The sequence below is a fragment of the Atractosteus spatula genome, chromosome 17, assembly GCF_055471065.1.
Source record: "Atractosteus spatula isolate fAtrSpa1 chromosome 17, fAtrSpa1.hap1, whole genome shotgun sequence".
Lineage (NCBI taxonomy): Eukaryota > Metazoa > Chordata > Actinopteri > Semionotiformes > Lepisosteidae > Atractosteus > Atractosteus spatula.
In genome coordinates, this window is record NC_142722.1 from 102,501 (window position 1) to 114,669 (window position 12,169).

Below are 12,169 nucleotides of genomic sequence, written 5' to 3' on the forward strand. Positions count from 1 at the left end.
TGAACAGAAAAAGAAACAATTCAAAGAAGTGTTAGTGAAAATATAAAATAGAAGACCCTCTGTCGTGGAGAAGGTCAGAAAAGAGATAGAGGTAAGCTTGTATGAACAGGAAATCAAATTGGAAAGTTTATACAACAAGACTAATGAATAACTGAACAAAGAGACAATCTTATTGAGGAACTAGCCTCTGCCCTGCAAGAAATCAGAGATCTCAAGCAGAGCATGCGTGTCTCAGTTAGGGGCCAAGGGAACACGTGCATTCAGGAAGCCTGGGCTCAGAGACTCTCTAGGACGGGATCTCTGAGTGGATCAGAAAGAGACCTACAGTATACGTGATGCTCAGGTGTATCCATCCTGTCCTTCATCAATTTTGTAGGTAAGACAGGGGATTTAACCTCCACTAATTTAGACGGCTAGCAATAGACAAAGAAATGTTGACAATACCTGGTTGTAATGTCAAGACGTATGTTGAGGAGCTGGAGGATATGATCCAGTTCATGCCTGAAGCTATGTGTCACGATCGCTCAGCCCTTCCTTGTTTTCTCCCATTACCAGCACCTGTTCCCTATTTCTGTTCTCCCTTAAAAGCCAGACGCAGACCTCACTCCTGGTTCCTCATTGAATCCTGTTTCGTGAGATCCCGGGGTCCAGCTGCGTCTGGCTCCGTTACGGTTTTAACTTTCTGTTACTGATTCCCCCCACTGGATCCGACCTGGTTTCTGTTCCTTATCCCCCCGGATGGATCGCCTGGCCATGGACTTTTGCCTCCGTTTTTGATTACCCGTTTGGATTTTCTATATGGATTGTTCGCCCCGGACTCACTTCCCCTGGACACCTGCACTCTTTGGACACTCCCCCTGTCTCTATACCCTCTGCTGCATAACTTTTTCCCCAGTGTTTCCTCACAAATCCGGATCGTGTCATCTGCATAGGGCCCGGAAAGAACTACTCGTGACACTATGGAACCACAGAAAGTTATTTTAGTCAGAAAAACTACCAGCAGGGCAGTACATGAGTAGATGGCAAGGCAGGAACCATGGATCTGTAACAGTTTTGATGTCAAACTATGATATAGGAATATTTTTCCCATATTGGTCAGGTATTGGCTGTTGCTGCTTTCCACTGGGTTAAGCACGGATGTCTGAGTCTCCTCATGAGATTTACAACAGGATCAGATGCACTTATTTTGCTGGGTAGAATTGTGTCAGTGATGAAGAGAGAGCAGGCATATTATGCCTACCCCAGCATACGATTGAAATCATGCTGTCAAGGGATTCCTTAACCAGAAGGTGTAATGAGCGGCCTTGAGCAATGAGAGCGAATGTCATGCATACAGTCCAACCATGTGCTCCAGATGACCGCTCTGTGCAGGGTCAAATAGGCCCCACTACCACACCATCCCTAAGGGGTTCACAGAGCAGATTTAAGAACAACTAGAAAAGACAGACACACTGGAAACAGAGGAGCACACTTTCAGACACCCTTTCTGGCCAAGATGCGAATTTAGTGGGAGACAGGAACACAGCTTTACAATAATGCTGAGGAGTCAGCAGAGGACCTGAAGAAAGAGGATATAACATCGATGCAGTTTGGAGAGGATAAAAATGAACAGATGCGGGCAGTGCTCCAATAATTTCACCCACAGCGGATATAAACCAAGAAACACTGTAAAATCACTGGATACTTTCTGTTGCATATCAGTCATATTTTTGAACTATAATACATAAGAATAGATTGGAAGATGGCATTTCTGCTTTTATTATATATATGATTTATAAAGACCTGTTGTTAGACAGTGACTTTACAAACTGACCTGGAAGGTGGAGCTTCATTCTTGGCAGAGATAGAAAGAGCGGGGGAGCTAATTCACCTGCTCGTGTCAGCGAGGGGCCCCCACAGGCCACAGGAACTTCCCCTCCATTCCTGGGAAGGAAGCCGCAGCTGGGGTGATCCGCGGGAATGGCCTGGCATGTGTCCAGATTCGCCGCCGTGGCCGATGGCTTGCTCCCCCGGCACCCTGGCTGTCCCCCCACCCTCCCCCCACAAGGAAGGGAGGGGGGCCACGGCACACGGTGCCTCGTCCAGCCAAGACTCGCTCCCAGCCCCGCTTTGCACCCCAACCCGACTGACCCAGCCCTTTAAACCAATCCTTATGCCGAAGTTACGGATCTGACTTGCCAACATTTTTTACCAACACCGTGGAACCCTGCTGCATACTACAAGCTTAAAACTCAATGCACATGAAAGCAGAGAATCAGAGTTTTCATTTAATGTCTATTATCCCCACTTTTAAACTTAGCATCATGTCTGCCTGTATAAAAATGGGTGTCCAATATTTTTTAATATTATTAATGGATGGCATATTTTCATTAATATCTCTGAAATGATACATATTAATAGGTTTAAACCAAGCGCATGTGAAAGCAGTGTTGTAACAGAAAGAAGAGTTTATTGCATGCAAGGAATAATGGAACCAAAGTCTTTTTTCCCGCAAGAAACAACAAAAGAAGTATTGTTCAAAGTGCCGGTACAAACTTTCAGTTTCAATATTTTTTTTTGTTTTTATTTTTCTTATACAAATAGAACAGGAAAAGTTTTGTAGTTAAAGCCCACAATGTGTCCTAATGATACAATATATGATCTAAGGAAGATTATCACTGGAATATCAACATTGTTTTCCTCATAAAAATGCCTTTCATTTTGTTTTATTTTTTAAATGAACTCACATTATGTATAGTAGTGGCCTTCAATTGAAAAACAATCTAACACTGCTGAATGAACAATTCAAATCTATAAAAATAAAATCACAAAATTGAGAATTAATTTTTAATTCAAAATAATTTTCAAAATTTTCCTCAAAATAAGACATTACTAACAATGACCACAAGCTGGAAATATTACGTCAAATGAATAGAAATGCATTGATTTTTTAAAAAAAATACTGTTTGTTTTCTAAATGAAAAAGCAAAACATTTATGCTGTAGTGCGGTTTATTAGTTAACTTTTTGCTATGAATCTACTAAGCAAGAGCTGCTTATGTTGCTTCTTAGTCGGTATGGAACTCTAAAGAGCACTGGAGTAAGGAACTCTGTTCTGTTGACATTGCCTGTGATTAATACCTGGGACACATACCCACAAATGACATAAAATATATCAATCACATAGTATTGAGGGCAGAGCCACAGGATCACTGCAATGGAGCCTGCTAACAGCTTTTACATGCTGAACTGTGACCATCATGCTTGCTTGAGCACAGATGCTTCCCCCCTGTACTTACCCCCAAATGGTGAATGTTTATCCATTTGGTGAATGTTTACACAAAACTCCTGATGAGAAAGGAAGGTTTCTATTTTCTGGAGTTACATCAAAGACAGAATTTGTCATTTCTTAAAACGCCTGTCGGCCCGACTGCAGATCTGCAGGCAAAAATTAAGCTGTAGTAAAATACGGTAATTCTTGCAGCAAGCACAGGTATGTGTGAAAAAGCATAGTGATCTGTCTCAGAGACCTGTAAGCCTGAAATACTTTGTTCATTGCATTATCCCAGTGGGCGAAAGACGTATAATATACATCTATTAAATGCATACCTTAGACAAATAAATGTGGTCCGCAATTCGTCTAGAATGAAATTCTAATATACGTCTATCGTTATACGTCAGTTATACATCTATGATTTTATGTTCATTTTACATAAATGGTTGGAGTTCTATTATACGGATAACTTTAGAGGACTATTATACTTATATGGTAAGAGGTCCATTATACGGATAACTTTAGAGGTCTATTATACGGATAACTTTAGAGGACTATTATACATATATGGTTAGAGGTCTATTATACATCAAAGATAGGTATTACAGGTGTAGAAACTAGTAAATCAAGCCAATGATTGGGTTTAGAAATTTATTCTGAAAATACACATTCACACCTGAAAAATATGTATTTCAAATTATACATTGTATACAATCAATCAACAATCAACATATGGGCAATAATCATAAAAAACACAACTAGTCTTAAACTTCAGCTACAAATTCTGGTAACATGGCAATATACAGTATAGTAATGACAAACACAAACTAATTACATTAACACACTAACTCAAAACCACATTTTGATTCAAATATAAATTTTAAAATGTACAACTTCTATATTTCCAAGAAAAAAAATATTACAATGGAAGTTAAGACGATTTTTGTCCACCATTTGCAAAGCCTGTCTAATTGTCCTAACAGTTAGAACCAGAATCCTATTATTTTCAGTGTCCAGATCTCCAGGCCCCCTGCCTTGCATATGTATTTTTCAAATAACGCATTGCGTGCTCCTTTATTTCTTTTTCAGTCGATGTAGGGTGGGACTTCAGCACCGCAGCTAGGAGAAAATCATATAATATTACTACCCAAATAAATGATGATTAATATCTTCTTTAGTATAATCTCAAAAATGAACCATTAAGGTTTACTAAGCTCAAAGCTGAAATAAACAAATAAAATTTGGCTTGCATCATAGCAGTTGAGCAAACCAAAGTTTAAAAGTACAACATAGAATAAAAATAATAAGAGAAACGGCAAAACGATTTTGTGTCTTCTTCCCCTTCACACTATTTTTATGTGCCATTTTTTGCTTATTAACCTACTATTTTAATCAAAATAATATTAAGTAAGATCTGAATGTATTCAGATAGTATTATTATTATTATTATTTATACTTACTCGTCAAAAGAGGATTGCTGAGATATTTGCGGATTTCTTCTACGATTGAAAAACGTGGCCAAAATGGTGACCAACGAATACTAGCAATGCATTGTGGTATATAACCGGAAAATATGCTGGGTTAGATATTTTCTCAACCGATGTGTTTATTAATGTTGTCGATATTATGGTTGAAATTTAACATTGATAATACATCGCGGCTACGTGCCCCCTGCTATGTGCTGATGTGCAATTTTAACGCATGCAGTTAGTAAGGATCGGGCACTGTTGTATGGTATTATATATAATGACATTATGGAATAGGATGGGGACAGGCCTGGCATCACGGAGGGAGGGAGGAGTGTCGCCCCTTCAGTTTTGGGCAAAATGATTTACTTAACTTAACTTGCGCCCTAAAAAATAGTTGTACTTTGTCAATGATCAGACAACACTAATTGACACTAACAGTCACTCGGACTGTTTGATGTGCAGGAGGGCTATCCGTCCAAGAATGGCACATATCAGTGTCGTTATTGAGTGTCAACATTACGATCCTGTTTGCTCAGGTGGACCGATTCCTTGCAGTAGTTTATCCTTATACTTAAAATCGTTATATAACTAGGACTAGTTATAGTAGTCTGTGCTTTCTGTTGGTTTTACAACTATTTTTTCTTAACGATTCAGAGCCTCCGTCGACGTAGCTGCAAAAATGAACGCTTGTGGTACTTTTCGCTCCAGACAATACCAGATTGCTAGTCGTTATCTTCTATCATGAAGCACTAATCAATGGCATGGCTGCGAGATTTCATTTGGGTAGCTGCACTGTACAGCTCCGTTTCAACCTAAATATTACCCCCCCTCAGAATTTCAGACGCCCCCCTACAGAGTTTTCCCCGGGCACCGCACGCTGATGGGGAATGGGGTGTACAGGAAATGGTATCAACTTTTCTCAAGAAAATCAAAATAGAAAATCTATAGGCACTCAAACATTTTACTGTTTTTTTCAGGCAGGTGGCAAGACCCCCTCTGCAAAACCCTTGTATGCAAAGCTGTCCCAGTGGGCAGTGATTCGTCGAATATACGTATATATCATGGCGAAAATACGGCTATATGTATATATACGTCGCCGCGATGTATAATCAACGTTGATTTGCAACCGTAAAATCGTCGACATTAATAAACGCATATATAACGTTGAAAACACATCTAACGCAGTGCCTGAGGCTTTTTACTGTATATAAAAATAAAATCACCAAATAGATAATTGAAATAAACATTTTCCCTCAACATAAGACATTACTAACAATGACCACAAGGTGGAGATATTGTCCTTACAAGTTAGGAAAGGCAAAAATGAGAAAAGGTAAAGGGAATAGAAATGCATAGAATTAAAAAAAAACTTGTTTTTTTTTTATCTTTGTAGTTCAAGCCCACAAAGTGTCCTAATGATGCAATACATGATCTATGGAAGATTATCACGGGAATATGAACATTGTTTTCCTCATAAAAATGCATTCCTTTTAATTTATTTCATCTTTAAAATAAACTCAGATTATGTATAGTAGTGGCCTTCAATTTTTAAAAAATCTAGCACTGCTGAATAAACAATTCAAATCAATAAAAATAAAATCACCAGAGAAATGAAAAAAAAATCCCTCAAAATAAGACATTATAACAATGACCACTCCACTCTGGAGTATGGAACTCTATTCTGTTGACATTGTCTGCGATTAATACCTGGGTCAAATACCCACACTTGACATGAAATATATAAATCACATAATACTGATGGCAGAGCCACAGGATCACTGCACAAAACTTCACTAAAAACACTTTCCCTGCTCATTTGACATGATCCAGAATTTGTCATTCCTTAAAAGACCTGTCTGCCCGACTGCAGATCAAAAATGGAAGCTCTAGTAAAATATGATAATTTGGGGCAGCAAGCACAGGTTTCTGTCAATGGGGACAGCGCTCCGTCTCCGAGACCTGTAAGCAAGACTATGATGCTATACATCTGTATATGTTGGGTTTTGAAGGAGATGCAGTGCTATAGGGCTAGGCTTGTGAACCTGTGGGTTTTTGTACTTCACAACACTATTTCTGGCTCATCTGGAGCTAATTCCTGATCCTGATAATTGCCCAGGGTATGTACCAATAAATCACAGGAGCATATATATATATCACTTTGTTGAAGCTAAAATTCGGTAATTTTTGTAGCAAGCATAGGTATGTGTCAAAAAGCATAGTGCTCTCTCTCAGAGGCCTGTAAGCAATACGTTGTTCATTGCATTTTGCAATTTTTTTTTCACATATGTTAATGAAATCAGATCTTAAGTGTTGTTTATGAAACAAAACTAATTAAAATAAATGCTTTTGTTTTTATTTTTCTTGTATCACAGAACAGAATTTTTTTTTGTAGTTCAAGCCCACAATGTGTTCTAATGCAATACATGAACTAAGGAAGAATATCATGGGACTGTCAGTGTTGGTTTCCTCATAAAAATGTATTCCTTTCATTTCATTTTATTTTTTTAAAGAAACTTACGTTACTATGACAGTTCCATTGAACTTAGGGAAAAAAATCTTGCACTGCCGAATGCAGAATTCAAATCTATTACATTAAAATCACCTAATAGAGAATTGAAGTCAAAACCTGCCCTCAAAGTAAGACATTACCAACAATGACCACAAGGTGGAGATATTGACCTCCCATGTTAAGAATGGTAAAGCTGTATTAAGGTAAAAGGAATAGAAATGCATTGAATTTTAAAAAAAAATACCTATTTTTATTTCTAAAGGAAAAGCCAAAACAGTTATGCTATAGTGCGGTTTTGCTGATACCTTTGTACTATTATGTACTCTATTATAACTCTAAAGCACTCTGGAGTATGAAGCACTGTGCCCATTGAGTTAAACCTGTGCATGTTGCACAAATTATCATTGCATTGTGTATAAATGACTAAATATACTAAAAGTATGATTTTAAAATGTTTTTATTTCACTTATGTTTATTAAATAAATTATGATGTGTTTTAAAAACAAATCTAATTAAAATAAATACTTTTGTTTTATCTTGCACCATAGAACATTAAAATCTTTGTAGTTCAAACCCACAAAGTATCCTAATGATGCAATACATGATCTAAGGAAGATTATCACGGTAATATCAACATTGTTTTCCTCATAAAAATGCATTCCTTTCATTTCGTTTTAATTTTAAAATAAACTCACATTATGTATAGAGTGGCCTTCAATTAAAAAAAATCTAGCACTGCTGAATGCACAATTCAAATCTATAAAAATAAAATCACCAAATAGAGAATTTAAATAAAGATTTTCTCTCAATATAAGGCATTACTAACAATGACCACAAGTCAGTTAGGAAAGGCAAAAATGAGAAAAGGTAAAAGGAATAGAAATGCACTGAATTAAAAAAAACTGTTTTTTTTTTCTAAACGAAAAAGCGAAACAGTTAGGCTGTTGTGCGGTTTCACTGTTACTTTTGTGCTATGACATCCACAGATCAACACCAAAAGTGTAAGTAAAATATGATAATTTTGGACAGCAAGCACAGGTTTCTGTCAACGGGGACAGCGCTCTGTCTCTGAGACCTGTAAGCAGTACTATGGTGCTATACACCTGTATATGTTGGGTTTTGAAGGAGATGCAGTGCAGTGGGTCTAGGCTTGTGATCCTGTGGGTTGCTGTACTTCACAACACTATCTCTGGCCCACCTGTAGCTAAATCCTGATCCTGATTATTGCCCTGGGCATGTACCAATAAATCACAGGAGCATATACAGTATATATATATATCACTGTGTTGAAGCTGGAGACACAGAATCACTGCAAACACGTCACTGAATACACTTTTCCAGGTTTTTTTTATATGATCCAGAATTTGTCATTTCTTAAAACACCTGTCGGCCAGACTGCAGATCTGCAGCCAAAATGTAAGCTCTAATAAAATATGACAATTCGTGAAATATGCACAGGATTTTCTCAAAGGGTGTCACAGTGCTCTATGTCAGACACCTGTAAGCAATACTTTCGTCATGCATTCAGCAATAGGAACTGAGTATACCAGAGGTAAGGTTTAAAACTCAAATATTCCCAAGACAAAACACTATGCGACATCTGCCCAGCTCTTGTTCTTATTGAAAGTTTTGGAATTAAGAGGTCTAATTGTCACCACTTTTAAAAAACTGTTGACTTTATCTTAATGTTTTAAAAGAGCAATCACTCCACTGAAAACATAGTTTTCAAATTAGTTCATGATTAGTGGAGCAATGCAAAGAATCTTTTTCAATGTAAGACATCTGCTTTTGGGTCAGTTTAAATTAAACAAACTCTCAAATCTTTTTGAGATGATGTGTTAAAGTAATTATTGATTTATGAATTTAATCTTTACACACAAAGGCGATATTCACTGTCAGAAGATGGATGATGGCCCAGCATTCCCAGAACGGACACTGGAGTTTCCAGCAGCACTAGACGAGCAACTGCTTGGGAAGAGACATTGACTGAGACTGACAGGACTTCATGAACAACACCAAGAACAGAGCCTTCAAGATGAGTCTAGATAACAATTCCTTAATCCTTTCAGTGAAGGTTTCTGAAAAGGCGAAGGACTACAGCAATTATTTTTGGACTACAGAGATAATTTAAAACCTCGTTAAGAAGTTAAGCATTTGATAAAAAGACATTTTAAGTGGTTTATCTTTACAAGAATATTTTAAAGTTTAATTGCAGTCTCCATAGTTTTCTAAGCTTCGTTTATCTACTTTTCTACTGTCTCTTATCCCCTCCTGGTATCCTAGCTGTTGGAGAACAAGACATGTCATCTTCAAAACAATGACACAAACAATACTGAGATGGATTTCAAGTCACAAGAAGACACTATCTTTAATATTTAAAAGAAAATATGTTCAACATACTGTAAGATGACCAGGGGTAGGGTCATTCACAACAGGTATTTTCAGAATGACCTACTTAATATACTAGATATAGACCTAAGCAAAATGGCTGCCAAGAAGAATCAGCTGACCCGCATATGGAAAGGGTTTACCCTGAGAAACAATGAGACACAGCTGAGCCTCATCAGGAACCAAAATATAAGTGCCCCGAAAGCATTGAACAGGGTGGAAGCCGATAAGGTGAATGTGGTTTGGAGGAAGAGAGAGGAAAGAGGATTGTGTTAAAGATCGGACTAAAGAATAACAGACTACTGAAAGGAGATATGGTTTATGGTTTTCGGATTGCAGATTGTGGATAAGGATACATCGTGGATTGGTTTTATTACGGACTTTTGGAACTCGGATCAGATCAGGATTAAGAGAACGAATTACTAACTGGACTTGGAAGATATTTGGACGGAAGAAACGCCACGGAACATAAGAAAGAAAAGTGTCGTGTGAGTACTTCCCTCATTTACATAAACTTTCGCCTGGAGACACCACAATACTTACAAAGTATTTTCTGGAACTGGTCAGTTATCCAACCACTCCAGAGCCCATCCTTCATGCTGAAATGATTTCCTTGAAACTCTGTAATCAAAGAGGAGCTCTTCTCCCTCAACAATATCCCTCTTCGCTATAAACAGAATTGTCATGATGGGCTGTCCGTTGATTATGAACGACTCTCTAACAGCCTTGATGTCGTCTTTTTTTCTTAGAGGAATTTATCCGCCTTCCGATCGTGTCCTTATCCGGGTGGAAGTTGCATTGTTCTTCACAAGCATCCATGCACGTTTTTGTGCATGTCCATCAAAAAAGAACAGACATCTCATCTCTGCCTCTGCCATCTGTGCCATTAGGACTTCTGCAGCTGTCTTTGTGATGACCTTGCCATGGTAATCACACACCACCACTCCCTTCTGGAAACACCTGGAAGTCACAACCTTCTTCTCCTTCACTGGATCGTCAGTGATGCTCAGGCCTCTTCAGGTTTTAATTTGCCTTTCATTTGGTTGTGCATATTTGTTGGGCTTCCACTTCTCAAGCACTTCAGATGCTGTTGGTGTATTTGCAGTCCAGCCCATCTTTTGAAAATAGCTGGTCACCTGGTCTTCTGTTGGTAACTGTCTAGAGTAATGGTCTGGAATGAAAACCAGAACAGAAACCCTCAGAACTGATTCCAAATTCACTTTGTCGGTTTCTCTGTGAAAAGAATTGATTTGTAAACTTACCAATAATGTTCTGCAGTCTCATCTTCCTCTGATCTGATCTCCACCTGTCGTAACAGTGTCGGTCATGACTTCCACTCAGTCTCAGGCGCTCTTTCTTTCTGGGAAGCTGCCCATCTAACGACACTGGAAACTCCCGTGTCAGCTCCTAGAAGGCTGTGCCATCATCCATCTTCGGATTTCCAAATCCTGCAGCTGCAACAGTGGATGCTGGTGTTGATCTGATTAAAAAACGAATATTAGATCACAATAATCTGACTTCAGTGGCTGAGCAGATGTTGTCATGTGTAAGCATCCTCTAGTGTTTCTCTGCAGTACCATCGGAGTGGGCCAGATAATCCGCCACGATGTTCTTCTGACCATCTGTGAGCCTCTATGTGGCCGTCTCAAATCCCTTCCTGGCAGCCTGGCTGATAGTGAATGGGAGATGGTATCCACAAAACAAACACATGCACACAGTGTATGATTGTTTCCAAGCTACAGACAGTTTGATTAATATTTAGAATACATACACTTGGCTGGGTGCTAAGCTTTTGTAGGACGAGGCAGCTGGGATCCCAATGAGGACTCACAAGTAGGGGATGGTGTGGAAGAGAGGTGCACAAGACAAATGTGAAACATGAGGAGGTGTCATCAAGAATGATGACGATTTAGTGCTGCTGAGGCTGTTTGAATTTGATGTTTGCCATTCACTAACTCTTGTTCCATATGGAGTTACTGAAGAGAAGTTGGGGTGGAGATCAAATTCCACTCTCACACTTCCACTGTCCAATCTCTCTGACTGAACACAGAGCTGAGAGCATCTTCTCCCTCACCCTTCCCTCCAGTCCAGGATCACTGGCGCAGCAGGTCTGCTTTAGACGGATCCATAAAAAACAGGAATGTGGAAACATTGTCTATCTTAAAAAATGTTTTTAGGCTTTATTTTTAGGACAGGCACAATCTCAGATGGGTGAATTCTGTGCAAATGAGTTAAAATATGTACTTTGTGAGTCTCTGCCCAGTTTTAAATACCTCCTGAGAGCAGTTTACCACACCCAGGTCCTTGATAAGGTACTGTGAAATGGAAATCTAATAAGTAAATTGATTCTTAAAATGTAGAGAGCTATGCAAAAAATATATTGGTGCTGATAACGCCAAGGTCGCGGGTGCAGGACGTGGGCAGTTTTGTCCAACGGTGTGTTGAAAGCTGCTCGTGGTCAGCTCCAGACTCGAGGGGAGTTAAATATAATGCCACCCTCCAGGCCAGTTGGTGCCCATACTCAGCAATCCTTCAAACCTGGAGGACAGTG